The sequence below is a fragment of the Rattus rattus genome, chromosome 14, assembly GCF_011064425.1.
Source record: "Rattus rattus isolate New Zealand chromosome 14, Rrattus_CSIRO_v1, whole genome shotgun sequence".
NCBI classification, from domain to species: Eukaryota; Metazoa; Chordata; class Mammalia; order Rodentia; family Muridae; genus Rattus; species Rattus rattus.
In genome coordinates, this window is record NC_046167.1 from 24,822,713 (window position 1) to 24,837,708 (window position 14,996).

Genomic DNA, 14,996 nt, shown 5'->3' on the forward strand with positions numbered 1-14,996 from the left:
TAACTATAGCCTCCTGGATGCTTCATTTCCCAAGAAAACCAGAGAGACTGGCTGAGAGGAAGGAGAGAGATAGAGTTGTGGTATCTTTTTTTATTTCTCTGAATGATAAAACCAAACAACAACAAAATCAATAGAGTGGAAAAGACAACTTAGCAGTTAAGAGTGTATACTGCACGCACGCACACACACACACACACACACACACACACACACACACACACACACACACACACACAATCTTTCCTTAAAGTTGTTTTGTAATTTTTCCAGGTATCATTAAGACACAAACAGTAAATAGACCCCCAAGTTACCCAAAGCACTTACTTTTGAAGGACTTCAGTTCAGGTCCTAGTACCCAGGGCAAGCATTTCAGAGTCACCTGTACTGCAACTTTAGCATCAGGGGATCTGAGACTTCTTCTGGCTATAAGAGCTCTCTCTCCTCTCCCCTCTCTTTTCCTCTCCTCCCCTCTCCTACCTCCTTCTTCTCCCTCCTACCCTCTATTCCTCCTCTCTCCTCATCCCCTTGCTCCCTTCCTGTCTTCCTACACAAAATATCATGACAAAGAAGCAAGTTGGGGAGGAAAGGATTTAAGCTTACATTTCACACTGCTGTTCATCACGAAAGGAAGTCAGGACTGGAACTCAAGCAGGTCAGGAAGCAGGGGCTGATGCAGAGGCCATGGAGGGATGTGACTTACTGGCTTGCTTCCCCTGGCTCGCTCAGCTTGCTTTTCTTTTTTTTCTTTTTTTTTTTTTTGTGGTGTAACTCATTTTTATTTTTATTTTTTTAATTTTTTTTATCTTTATTAATGAATATTTCTTATTTACATTTCAATTGTGATTCCCCTTCCTGCTTTCTAGGCCAACATCCACCAAACCGCTCCCCCTCCCCTTCTCTTTGGGTGTTCCCCTCCCCATTCTGCCCCCATTACCGTGCTCCCCCCAACAATCATGTTCACTGGGGGTTTAGTCTTGGCAGGACCATGGGCTTCCCCTTCCACTGGTGCTCTTACTAGGATATTCATTGCTACCTATGAGGTCAGAGTCCAGGGTCAGTCCATGTATAGTCTTTGGGTAGTGGCTCAGTCCCTGGAAGCTCTGGTTGGTTGGCATTGTTGTTCATATGGGGTCTTGAGCCCCTTCAAGCTCTTCCAGACCTTTCTCTGATTCCTTCAACGGGGGTCCCGTTCTCAGTTCAGTGGTTTGCTGCTGGCATTTGCCTATGTATTTGCTGAATTCTGGCTGTGCTTTCTTATAGAACCAAGGACTACCACCAGTCCAGGGATGGTACCACCCACAATAGGTCCTCCAACCCTTGATCACTAATTGAGAAAATGCCTTACAGCTGGATCTCATGGAGACATTTCCTCAAGGGAGGATTTCTTTCTCAGTGATAACGCCAGTTTGTGTCAAATTGACTCACAAGCCTAGCCACTACATTTCTCCTACACATAAACTCACAGAACATCTTTCTTTAAAGTTTTGTAATTTTTCATCCTGTCTTGACCAGGGATCATTAAGACACAAACAGTAAATAAATACCCACATTACCCAAAGTTTCTACAATTCCCAAGATTCACAAGGTCTTTCCTTAGGTTTTTTTGACACACTAACAATTCCCTATGTGGCTGCATCTCAAAAAGAAATTATATTGTAAGGCACTGAGAGAGCTCTCATAAAACTAATCTGTGCTTCCTGACTTCTCCATCAGAGAGGGGCATATTCTACCTTGAGTCTCTGAGCTATTGTCTGCAAATAGATTATGGGTTCTTCCAAAATCAAAATTTATCCTCTTATTTCACTTTCGTCACTGGAAACCATTGGCATCTAGGATGCTGACCTAGCCTGTGATACGTATTTGGATACTGAACTGGAAGATAAGCACTGAAGAAAAGCATTTCAGTTAAACTCAGGTTATTTCATAATAAAGAAATGGTACCTTGTCCACGAGGCAGAGCATGATTTGGATTAATGATGGCTCTCCTATTAAATTTGAGTTTTATATTGAAAACTCTTTGGAGAACATTATCAGACAGCTTATTGATGGACTACAACATTTGGAAAATCATTTCTAAGCAGAGAAAGCAACTTCTTGACCTGCCGTTACCATATCAACCTCTAACAGTTGCTGACGGGGTGGACTCTGGTGACATGAGATCTGTTTAATACTTTACTGCATCACTTGGCTTGTGAAATGTGTCCCCCTTATGACCAGTTTTTTTCTTTCTGACCCCTACACTTTCAAAATTCAAGGTACTGCATGCACAGAAAAGATATTCTCATCGATTTTCACATTTAAAAAAACAACCAAAAAACTAAAGTGAGTCCTAGGAGGAAAGTAACATGAAAATGTAAGGACTTCAGTGATGAGATTAAAATAAACAGGCATCTCCAGGAAGCAGAGAGCTAAGAGTGAGTTTGTGTAGATAATTTGCTCATAACTTGGATTTAATCATGATAAATGTCAGAGATACAAAGCCAGAGTAAAACTCTACAAACTATCTGACCAATCCTTAGAACTACCAAGGTCAGGAAAGACCAGGGGATGCTGGGAAATTATCCCAGATTGGGAAGAGACTGAAATCACATAACTAGGTGACATGTGATGTCTTCAACAGGATACTACCAGAGAAACAAGACACCCATTAGGAAAAAAAAACACTAAAGTAAGTTCATAGATGATATTTGAGAACAGATTGAACTATCTGTGTAGTTAGGTCTTCTGAAAATCCAATACTATATCAACACACAAGGATTAAGAAAACAATACAGTTCAGGGATGGCTGTATTTCTGCTCACAACCAGAGAAGTGATTTTAGTTGCATTTTGTGCTTTTAATAACTGTGTGACTTAGGAACTTAAAAGCACCTTCTCTCTTCTGTCTGACCAATCTACTTACCTACAGTAGACTCCGTACAGACAAATAGTTTTCTACCTTCCTTGAAGGGAGCACTTTCTTCTCAACTGTGTCTCTTAAAAATCAGGGCTTATCCTGTAAGAATAATTTGGACTTAAACAGAGACTGCTGACATGTTCTCACAGTATAAGGAACAAAAGATGAATTGCATGATAGACAGCATCTCAAATTGTCATTTCTCAATATGCTGGTGCTGGTCACCAGGAAGAAATACTGCAAGATCCATCTAAAGTGTATTTATTTTTCCTCTAATGGTAAACTGAATGTGTGGAACGAAGAACCTTTAGTACAATGGTTCTCAACCTTCTCAATGCTATGACCCTTTAGTAAAGTTCCTCATGTTATGGTGACTCCCAGCCACAAAATTACTTTATTGCTAATTCATAACTGTAATTTTGCCAGTTATGAATAATAATGTAAATATCTAATATTCAGGATATCTGGTATTAGACCCCTGTGAAAAGATATCTTGACCCCCACCCAAGGGGTTATAACCCATAGGATAAGAACTGCTACCCTAGAAGAACAAGAGACCTTAAAGCTAAGATAGATAAGCCACCCAAACTTATATGAAGAACCTCCAGATGTGTTATTCTCCAAAGTAACAATACTAGCTAGTTTGCTTAGCTGGTCCCTGCTGAGGCTAGATACTCCAGAACCATGAGCAGCATTCCAAACAAGAGTCCCTTGCCAAACCTAGTGCTATAGTCTTGCAATTCCAGCTACCTCTGAGGTTGAGACATAAGCTCAGCATAGGCTGAGCACCAAGTCACTCTGGGCAACATCTTTCTGAAAATAATCAAAGAGGCCTGGGGATGTAGCTCAGTGGTAGAGTTCTTACTTAGTATGTGCAAGGCCCTAAATTCAATCCCAAGTATCCCCCAGATGAATAATAAAATGAATAAATAAAGAAAGACACCTGGAAATCTCTGCCCCAGGCTTCACATCTCTAGCCTTGCCTGCTATAATTAATCACAAGAACCTGGTCCATTAAAGTCCAGAGGAGCCCGAACAAGCATGCTGAAGCCTCTGAAGTAAACCACCAGTCACTGCAAGAGAGGCCTCTGAGCCAATAAAGAGAAAACAAAAACTGGCAGTCAGAGTTAATTAGTAGAAAAAAATCAATTTAATTTGAATCCTCAGTAAACACAGCTCTAATCTTTAAAATATAAGATGCATGTATGCAAGTGTAAACCCTCTCTGTCCTTCTCTCCCTCCCCCCTCTCTGTCCATTCCTCTCATCTTCCTTCTCTGTCCCATAACTGCACTCTTGAAATGCTAGACAACTTAACCAGTCTTTTTGAGACCCCCTATCATAAGCCCCTGCCAGAATCCCCATAGCAACAGAAACTCAGTCTTTCACTCCTGTTTGACAGCCAGTCATCAATCTTTTCTGAGTCTTCTCTTCCTCAATCTTTGGTCCTTGCTTTTCATTGAGAAACTTATAAAACATCAAAGAACACATGTAGGTATAAGACTTCTAAACTCTATAGGACCATGACCGTGGCTAAGTCAATACCACCTTACGAGAGAATTGAGTGCTATATTTTTCTTTTAATAACTACGTGTAAAACACAGATTAGTCATGGGTATAACTGGTAAAGAAACAAACAAACAAACAAAGCCCAGTACATCTCATCACCAGAGTGTAGGAATAGCAGATCCCTATTTATCATGCCAAACCTTATATGCACTGTGAGGATCTGATCAATTACATTCTTATCTCCATAGTTCTAACAAAGATAGACCAAAACTTTAATAGATATCGTTTACCCAATTAACACTCTGGAGCTAGAGAAGTGACTTGGAAGTTAAGGGCATTGGAGAGGAACCCAAGTTCAGTTCCCAGCACCCAGGTCAAATGACTCATAACAACCTGAAAGTCCAGCTCCAAGGGTGTCTATCACCCTCTTCTGGACTTGGAAGGCACTGCACTCACAGGAGAGCAGCCTCCCACCCCTACCTCCCATGACCCTGCCCTCTCCACAGTTTCAAATAACAAATATAAATCCTTTTAAAAATGATACTGGTAGTCTCTGTTTTTTTTAAACTGCTTGTAAATGCAGACACACACACACACACTATGATGACGTGTGGAAGTCAAAACAACTCTGAATGTGGGTTCTTATCTCCTATTTTGTTTGAGACAGGGTCTCTCATTCACTGTTGCACATGATAGGCTAATTACCAAGGCATACCCTGTCTCCACCCCCAACTCATTATAGAAGTGTTAGAATTACAGGTAGCCACTAATGTCAAGCTTTAATGCACTGTGGGCATTGAACTTAGGTCCTTACACTTGGGTAGCAAGTGCTTTACCCACCAAGCCATCTCCCCAGCCCAGGCAGTCTACCTCCATAGTTCTAAGACTGGCCAAGGAGATAATAGATGTCTACTTGCTCTCATTTGTATGACACCTGACAATCTTGTTTCTATAGACACACTTTCTTCAACACTATTAAAGAATGGGGATCCATTTTATCTACTTGATCTGTATTTTATTTGTGATGTAGAAAGCCACCAAAAGTAGTTTGGGATAGTAATGAAAGTTTTAAGAGTCTATGCTGCCAAAAAAAAAAATAAGGAAGAAATGAAAAAAAGAGGCAAAGATTGAAAGTGTCAACCATTTGTTATGAAGAATTTGTTCGTCCTTGACATTATGAACAACAATAATATCGAAAAGCTGAAAGTAAAGTATAACTCAATAATAAACACCTCAAATCCCATGACTGCTGACTGACATAACACATTCAGTCAATTACGGTGTCATGCCCACCTCCGTGTATTTGCCAAATTGGTTTGAAACCATGTCCCATTTCTTATGCTTTGACAGAAATGTCTACTTACAATATATCTCTATCATCTGGCCCCTAGCACAGTAGTATAAATAAATTTCTGGAACCTCATTTGTCATAAAGAACTAATAAATATTTGTGGAACAAAACAAAAGTAGAAAGGTAGAAAGCGAAGTATGACATAGAACACGAATTCAATGTGGCTTATTCTCTGGTCCCGTCACTCTAGAATAGACACTTATTTCCTCAGTTGGAAACCCAATCATGATGGCAACTGCTATACATTACCAGTGCCATGAAGATTTAAAGAATAATAATATTAGGTAGCCCAGAATCAAATGATATGGTTTTAAACCCAGTATTGGGGCTGAAGAGATGGTGTCTTAGTTGGGGTTTTACTGCTGTGAACAGACACCATGACCAAGGCAACTCTTATAAGGACAACATTTAATTGGGGCTGACTTACAGGTTCAGAGGTTCAGTCCATTATCATCAAGGTGGGTACATGGCAACATCTAGGCAGGCATGGTGCAGGAGGAGCTGAGAGTTCTTCATCTTCATCTGAAGGCTATTAGCAAAATGCTGGTTTGCAGGCAGCTGGGATGAAGCTCTTAAAGCCCACATTCAGTGACACATCTATTACAACAAGGCTACACCTATTCCAACAGGGCCACACCTTCTAATAGTGCCACTCCCTGGGCCAAGCATATACAAACCATCACAGATGGCTTGGTGGATAAGAGTGACTGCTGCTCCCACAGAAGAACAGAGTTAATGTCTCAGAAGTCACGCTGGCTTGCTCATAACTGCCTGTAACTCCAGCTCCAAGGAACCTGATAACCTTTTCTGGACTTCATAGGTAACCATACATTAGTGTGCATACCAAAATGCAGACACATGTACATGTGTAGAAAGGAAGAAAGAGAGAAAGTGTAAATATAAAAATTTTTAAACTTAGCATTCTATAAGTTTTTCTCTAGCTAAAATGATGATTAAAGCCACAAACAAAGCCAGTGAGATGGGTCAGTGAGTAAAGGTGCTCATTGACTAGTCTCATGACCTGAGCTCAATTTCTGGGGCTCATGTGGTAGAAGGAGAGAATTGGCAGCCCCAAGAAGTCCTCTGACCTCAGCATATACACTGTGGCATTCACATTTACTAACATTCAAACAAATAAATCAGTAAGAAAATGCCACAAAATTATTTCCAATAATAAATGATGAGAAAATGGATAAAGGCATGAAAATAAACACTTATGACATTTGACAGGGAAAATGCTAAGTTAACATTTACCTAGGAGGATGAGGCAAAGATCCGAGCCTTCTAGCATCAGTTTGGAATAAGCCCTCATGTTACCTATTTTATATCTGAGTGATGTGCACACTTTAACAACTTTCTTTTATGTGCACAGTTGACCTTCTAAGAATGTCAGTCATCAAAGTCAAGAAAAGTATTGAAAGTCCAGGATGAAGGATCCCTGACACCACAGCTCAACTGGGAAAGAAGTCTCACCTGTCTTGAATTCAGCACCACACAACCACTCTGGGACTGGAAGATACGGATCTCATGGAAGTAATTGAGATTGGATCTTTCTATAAAGACTACTATGCAGTCAGTAAAAGTGACTATGTAAAGAGAGCCAAGTTCTTACTTGCCAAGATGACAAGAGACTTCTCTCAGGACTATCCAAATAGAAAAGAAACAAATTTTAAAAAATTATCTCCAGAGATTTTAACAAAGTTTTGTTTACAAATGAAGTTCTAGCATATTTCAAATAATTAATATATAATAACTGATTTTGTCTAGTCAAAAGCATTTTATTTAGAAATCTGCACAAAGATGAAATAAAATCAGCATCAGATGACGAAACCCAAAACCACTCAGCTCCATGTCCTAGAGATCAAAGAAGCGCTGAGAATGGCAATCCGAATGTAATTTTTAATCACAGAAATTGAATTTGCATATATAAAGCTTGAAAATTAACCTTTAATTTTAACCTAATTTTAGCCTTACTGATATTGTATTGTGTAAGGTCTTAGAGGGACCTCATGAGACTATATCATAATGTATCGACATAATGTATCAACTCTAGGAGTGGGGAAACCATGCTACAGTGCCCACGGTGACATCACAAAACAACCTAAGATGTTGTCCCTTGCCGTCCACCTTCTTTGATGTATTCTCTTGTTTGCCACTATACACCAGTTGTCCCATGAGCTTCCAGGGTTTCTCCAGGCTTTGTCTATCTCACTGCAGAAGTGCTGAGATTACATATGAATGCTACTGTGTCCGGCTCTATATGGGTTCAAGGGACTCAGATTCAAGTTCTGATGCTTTTGTGGCAAGTGTTTTACCTGCTGAGCCATCTCCCCAGCCCAATATTTGCTGTTTAAGTTTCAGTATTGTTTATAAGCAAGAATTCCATGAAAGTGAAAATACATGAATCTCAAAGCTTATTTAGAAAGCATAACATGGAAATGTATCATTCTATGTTCAAGGTATTCAATAAGCACCAGGCACTCTGATTAAATGTGGTGCTGTATCAAGGCAATCGGCAAAATTTATAATTAACACCTTTTGTCCCTTTACCAATGACACTAGGTGGAATCCAGACTTGTCCACTGCAGTTCACACACATACATACATACACACACACACACAAACACACACATATGTTATTTTAAGAGGGGAATATTTCGTGCTGCAGAAGTTTTAACAAGCAACTCTTCCCTCTTCAAATCACATGATCTGTAGGTCCTCTGCCTGTCCAAACTAACCTTTTGCTCCAAGCTAAGATGATGAGGCTCTACTAAATTTAATGAAAATGATTTTTTCCTTCTTCCCCCTTAGGTTTGTCCTACAATCTTTAAGGCAAACACTTCTTTAGTGAATATACAGTGGTTAGTGTAACTGGCAAGGGCAGTGACTTGAAAACCCCTAAGAACTAAGCATACATGTATTGGTTCCTAAAATATGACTCAAATATAGGATCTCTCCAGCAGTAACAATAGCTGGCACTGGAGTGTTAAATGTATTTACTCCACCACACCATGTGCTCCCTGCCCTGCACTTACAGACCAGGCTTCCTTATGGAATAAACATCCCTAGTGTCTTCAGAGTTCTTGAGTTCTTGCTAGAGACAGTCCTTTGCATAGCTACTACTAGTCACTACAGATTCTAGAACTGAGCTTGTGATATTTCAAAGAAAGAGAACCTGCTTTATGCAGTATAAACACCCACAGGGAGACATTCTAATCTCAGGGAAGAGAAGGGAATTATTTATAAGTAGGGTTGCCTTTCTAATGTTGATTTCAACTTTTATTTTTCACAAGGCTTGAGAATAAGTGTGGAATGATGTAGAGACATTTTGAGAATCTCTGACTGATATATTCCACAGGAGAAATAACTCTATATTCCTGACTTAATTCCCCCATAGCACAAGTTTGATGCCCACTGGTTAATCAATAAAGGCCTCAAATAAATATGGAACTCTTAGTATATACTATAGACATTGTTCTTCATGCTGGGGTCTCAAGTGTGAGCAAGGCCAAGGCCTGCTTGCCTGAAAATTCTAAAACATATTCAACAAACTTGGGAGAGATTTATGAAGCAAAGCTACACTGTGATGCTCTTCTCGTATTTCAGAAGTCTGGGAATTCTTAAAGATAAGACACTTGAATTGTGGGATATTCGCTCATCTACAATGCATTTCTGTTCCCATACTGCAAATATCTTTTTCTCATATCCGATATCTCTGTAAATCTGAGGTGACAAAAATAAATGCAGACCCCCATGTTTTTTGCACACTTTCCTTTCAGATATCATCTCAAGAACATAGACACTCCTGATGCCTAGTGAAGAGTGGCACTCAGCGCCCTGCTTTGATGCAGGTTCTTGCTTATGTGAAAACACAGGCAACTCCACCCTCCTCTTCTATTCCGCTCTAGGATCTAGCTGTTTGTAGGGATGCCCCCACCTGTAGAAGCCTTGCTTGGTGACACATGATCAGCTCTTCGGGAAGTCTTGTTTACACTGTTCTGCTCCATGCTTTGCCAATGAAGGGTTCAAAAAAATGTATTCTCTATGATGTTAAATTCATAAAATACAGACTAGGTTATAAATTGCCAAAGAACCATTTCCAGTATTACAGTATCTCACTTTACCAGTATAATTCATCCACGTAGGTCTGAAGACCCTGATCAGTAGGCAGAGTACTTGTCTACAATGCACAAGTCCCTAGCATCTAACCCAGCACCTCATACAACATAGATGATGGAGCATGCCTGAAAACCACCATCCGTGAACTTACAGACTGCCTTATTCACTGTCACGATATTCCACACAGTATTGCTTCTGATGAAGGAACTCCTTTCACAGCTGCAGAAGTGAGATTCTGGGCCAACAATCATGGAATCTATAGGTCTTACCATGTTCCCCACCATCCTGCAACAGCTGCCCTGAGAGAAAGATGGAATGGCCTTTTGGAGACAACAGAATACAACAAATTAACAATAGTTACAGTGCCAATTAGGTGGCAGCAGCATGGAGGACTGGAGCAGGGTTCTTCAGAAGGCTGTATATGTTTTAAATTGGTGTCTAATATATGGTATAATTTCTCCCATCGTCAGGATCTATGGGTTCAGGAATTAAGGGTTAGGAAATGGAAGAATTCCACTCATCATCACTCCTACTGACCCACTAAGGAAGGTTTATGCTTCCTGCTCCCACAACTATAACCCTAAGTTCAGAGGCCAAGGAGGTTTGGTTCCAGAGGCAGAAGTGCTCCTGTGAGGGGCCACAACAGACATTCCATTGAACTGGAAGCTCAGGCCTTCCCCTGGTCACTTTGAGCTTCTAAATGCCCTTAAATCAACCAACAAGCTAAGAAAGGAATAACAGTGTTAGGAGGGGTGATAGATTCAGATTACCATGGGGAAATTGGATCACCTTTTCACGACGTAGGTAAGAAAGATTATGAGATCCCTTAAGGCATCTCTTTGTACTACCATGTCCTGTGGTTAAAGTCAATGGGAAACTACAACAGCCTAATCCAAGCAGGATGGCAAAGGGTATAGACCTATCAGGAATGAAGGTATGGGCTACTCCTCCAGGAAAAGAACCATGACCAACTGATGTGCTTGCAGAGGGTGGAAAATACTGAACGGGTGGGAGAAGAAGGTAGTTATAAATACCATCTAAAGACATGTGACCAGTTGCAGAAACAAGGATTATAATTGACATGACTTCTGTTTTATTTTAAGAATGCATTTGTACAGATATTCATGTAGTCTTTCAATTTCTTTAATATCAATTAAGAGAATATCTATGGTTATCATATTTATGTTTTAGATTCTAAAAGAATGTATCCCAAGGGGCATTGGCCTATTCTAAATTTACAATATGTTTGCAGTTGTATAAGGGATAGTTATATATTATGTTGGGTGTATTTATGACCTGGCTATTGTTTTCACTTGGACATGAGATATGATTTATGTCAAGTTGACAAGGGGTGAACTGTGATGGGTATTCTTGGTTGTCAACTTGACTATACCTGGAATAAACTACAATCCAGAAATGTAGGGTACACCTAGAACCCAATCTTGAGACCGGAAAACACAAACTTGAGGAATGATGACTCATGTTCTTAATATAGATTGATGCATACCTTTAACATACATCTTGAGACACAGCTTTAATCTGGGTCACACCTTCTGCTGGAGGCCTACATAAAGACAGTGCAGGAAGGAAGTGTTCATTCATTTTTCACCTGCTTCACTTGCATACATTGGTTGAAGCCCACTTTTCCAGGATTCCAGGTTATACCGAAGACCCCAGCTGAGAGACCCAGCCTCATGGGACTGAGCAACTACTTGATTCTTGGATTTTTCCATTCACAGCTGGCCACTATTGGGCTAGTTTGCTGCAGCCTATAAGTCATTCCAATAATTTCCATGTATGTATTCATTCTATAAGTTCTGTGACTTTGAAGAACACTGACTAATACACATGTAATCCCAGCACTTAGGAAGTGGGCGTAAGAGGAGGGCACCTGGGCTTCAAAGTGAAAGAGCGTACCCCAAAACGGGGAGCCGCGTCTCTCGCTCGGATAGCGGGGTGGGGTGACCCCAGGAATCACGAGTAGCCATTCTTGATGTAAAAGCACGAGGTACCTTTATTAACGAGATCCCGGGTCTTAGCGGGATCCCGGGTCGACACGTATCTCACACAGGAGACAGAGGAATCGACCCTGAGCTTCCAAACTCGGGGGTTTATATAGGGGAGGTTAGGGGCATTCACGCGGTTACACATGATTGGTCAATTCAAATGGTGCACAGTTACTTTCGGCGCGAAATGACATCAGCAAGGAGTATGTGTTATCTAGCAGCTCAGCAGTGCGGGTAGGGTGGCTCATCTCACTCACGGGGATGACTCACTTCTGGGGAGTGAAGGAAGGGGGAGGGGGTGGCTACGGATGGTCAGTGTCCTTGGGGCTGGTAGCTGGTCCGGCAAGTCCTATCTCTGGCTCTCCCTCAGGCACGTCCGGCCCTGCACATCCGGACTCTGACAATGAGTAACCTTTATGAAACTCTAGTTCTACAAAAGGATGGTCTTAAAACAATTCACACCCACACTGATTTGTGTCCATTTAAGAAACATGCACTGTTTCTTAACGTTATCTCTGCATGATCCGTGTGACTGTGGTTTGTCCTTCAAAGGTTCATGGGTTGAAAAAATCCATTCTGGAAGTGGTTATGATGAGGCACTGGCTCTTTAAGAGGAGGAGCTGTCATGTTAAGGCTGCTTACTAGAAATATGTTTTTCCCAACAATTCCTTTTATTGTTCAAGGCACAAAATGATCGTTCCCTCTGGTAGACTGAAAAATCACTGTTTAGAGATTAACGTTATGAAGAGATTTAGAAGGCTTGTGTGTTTTTCAGTTCCATAGCACATAATTCCTTCTAAATGGGGCTTTTGTTTTTAGTTTTTCTGCCTTCCAATATGAGGCTCCTATTTCTTCAGACTATTGAGTAAAAGGAATAGAATCAGACCTCTCAGAACTCTGCTAACATCCCAACTACTTTAAAAAAAAACTTTTTTATTAGTTCTTTGTGAATTTTACATCATGAACCCCAATCCCACTCATTTTCCCCTTCCCTTGTACCCGCCCTTCATCCTTGCAACCTCTCCCCAAAAAGAGAAAAAAATCTCCTAGTGGAGCCTGTACTGTATCACAGTGTGTTCCAGTTTACCCTTTTGATCATATTTATTTGATTCCAAATATTTGTTGCAATGGTTCATTGGTCTTGTAAGAGGCCTCTAGTTTCTGATTCTCTACCAATACTAGAATTCACTGGGGCTCCTTTCAGATATCCCTTTGTTATCTGTTATTCTGTGTCATGGAGATCCTGTAGCTTTGGATCTGTAGGACCAGCCCCATGTATTCCAGTAGTTCGTTGATGGAATAGTCATTGGGATGGACCATTTCAAACTCTAGATTTGGTTCTGAGAGGTATCTGATCTGGTCAGGCCACTAGCTCTGCTGCTCTCAAGTCTTCAGCCTGGGTCCCCTACAACCCTTGTAGTAGGGCTAGCTCTATCCTGCTGCCAAGGTGAGGTGCAGGGCCCACTCTCCATAGTGTTGCTGCCAGTAAGGACATGGCCAGTTCTCCCATTCTCATGACCCAAGGACCAGCTCTCCTGCCTGCCATAGGTAGCAAGAGATGAGAGAGGGGAGGGAAATGTTCCTTTGTCTGCACCACTACACAGAAGACAAACATCAATATGTCCCCAAGTGGCAACACAGATGAGGAACATCTTGTTGGCACAGTGTTATTATGCCCAGTATAAAAATTATCCTTGTGTTATTCAAATGCTGATTTCTGTGCCACCATACCTGGTTGTAATATTTATTCTGAGAATCTCCTGTCTAATGCTGTGTAAACATTGTTCTCTGATTGGTAGATAAAGAACTTATCAGCCAGTGATTGAGCTAGGGAGAAAATAGGTCTGGACTTCCTCCCAGCCAGGGGAGGAGATGGGAGAGAAGGAAGTAGGAATTCAGCCATGAGGAGAGGGTCCAGGAGACATGACAAGAAAGCAGCAAAAGCAGGGAAACCCATAAAATGCAAGTATCTCGGGGAATTTTGCTGGGAGGTAGCCAGATTAGTTTAGAGGATTAAAATAGATTCATACTGCTCAGTTGTTGTGCCTTATAGCTGTTAAATACATAAAATGGTTCTGTGTCAATTATTTGGGAGCTAGCTAGGTTAAGAGAAAACGACAACATTTATAAAATAGCCACTAACAACCCCTGCCTGGCCTTTGGTGGTAACAGATTTCTGCTGCTGCAAGACCATGGACACAGATATGGGCCCCCCGGTGTCAGCACAGGCTAGGACCCCACCATAACCCCAGGTGGCATCTCACATCAGGCTGTTCCTCACTACCCTCCACTTTCCAGTTGTGCCTCTTTTCATTGTGCCCACATCCTTCTTTTACTCTCTCTCTCTCTCTTCCATTTCTTTACTACTTACATGATCCTCTTAGTGGGACCTAAGGTCTCTGAGGGTCTGAAGTGGTGGTCTCGTGAGTGCTATGTCCCTCTCATGCATTGTGCATTATGGCACCAGGCAGAGACCGTCTCGGACATTCCCAGGCCTGAACCACACAGGGCTGGTGATCATCTCAGGCTAGCTCCCTGTCTGGGCCATGGTACTGACCAGCTGGACGACTCACAGTCCCATGGGAGTGAGCTTGAAACAGACAACCCTTACAAGGAGTCACTCAGGTTGACTGTGGTCCTAGGCAGGTTCTTCTAGTCCCTTGGTTTGCTTCTGTCCTGGGAGTGCCCACCTGGTGTCATATTGGTGGTTGTGTCCGGATCACTTTTTTCAGGTAATGTTAGTCTACTAATCATTCAGATATTCATAGATCAGAATACTGAGCATAGGTATAGGCTCTCTTCTCTCTGCCATCTACTGTCACACATGTGACGCAGCAGCCACATCCATCTGTACCACCTCAAGGGGCAAGACCCAACTACTTTTATGGCTACCATGAACCTCTCTATTGTAGCAGCCAACAATAAGTCTTAAAGTTCTTATGAATCATCACCACAGATACACAGATAAGAACAGTGTAAAACTACAAACCTAACTGGGTAGTTGCTACAGTCTGATGTAGTTTGTCCTTGAAAGACTCACGAGTTGAAAACTCCTTCCCTTATGTGGTGATAGTGTCACAGTGTGGACCCTTTAAGAGGTAAGGCCTATTAAAAAATA

General features: G+C 41.3%; 1 non-coding gene across 1 annotated transcript; it reads right to left on the reverse strand.

Annotated features, from left to right (window-relative positions):
• Positions 1 to 14,612: 14,612 nt before the first annotated feature.
• LOC116884075 lies at positions 14,613 to 14,748 on the reverse strand. Its single transcript, XR_004385821.1, has one exon. It is a non-coding gene; the product is annotated as a small nucleolar RNA SNORA17 (small nucleolar RNA).
• Positions 14,749 to 14,996: the final 248 nt, after the last annotated feature.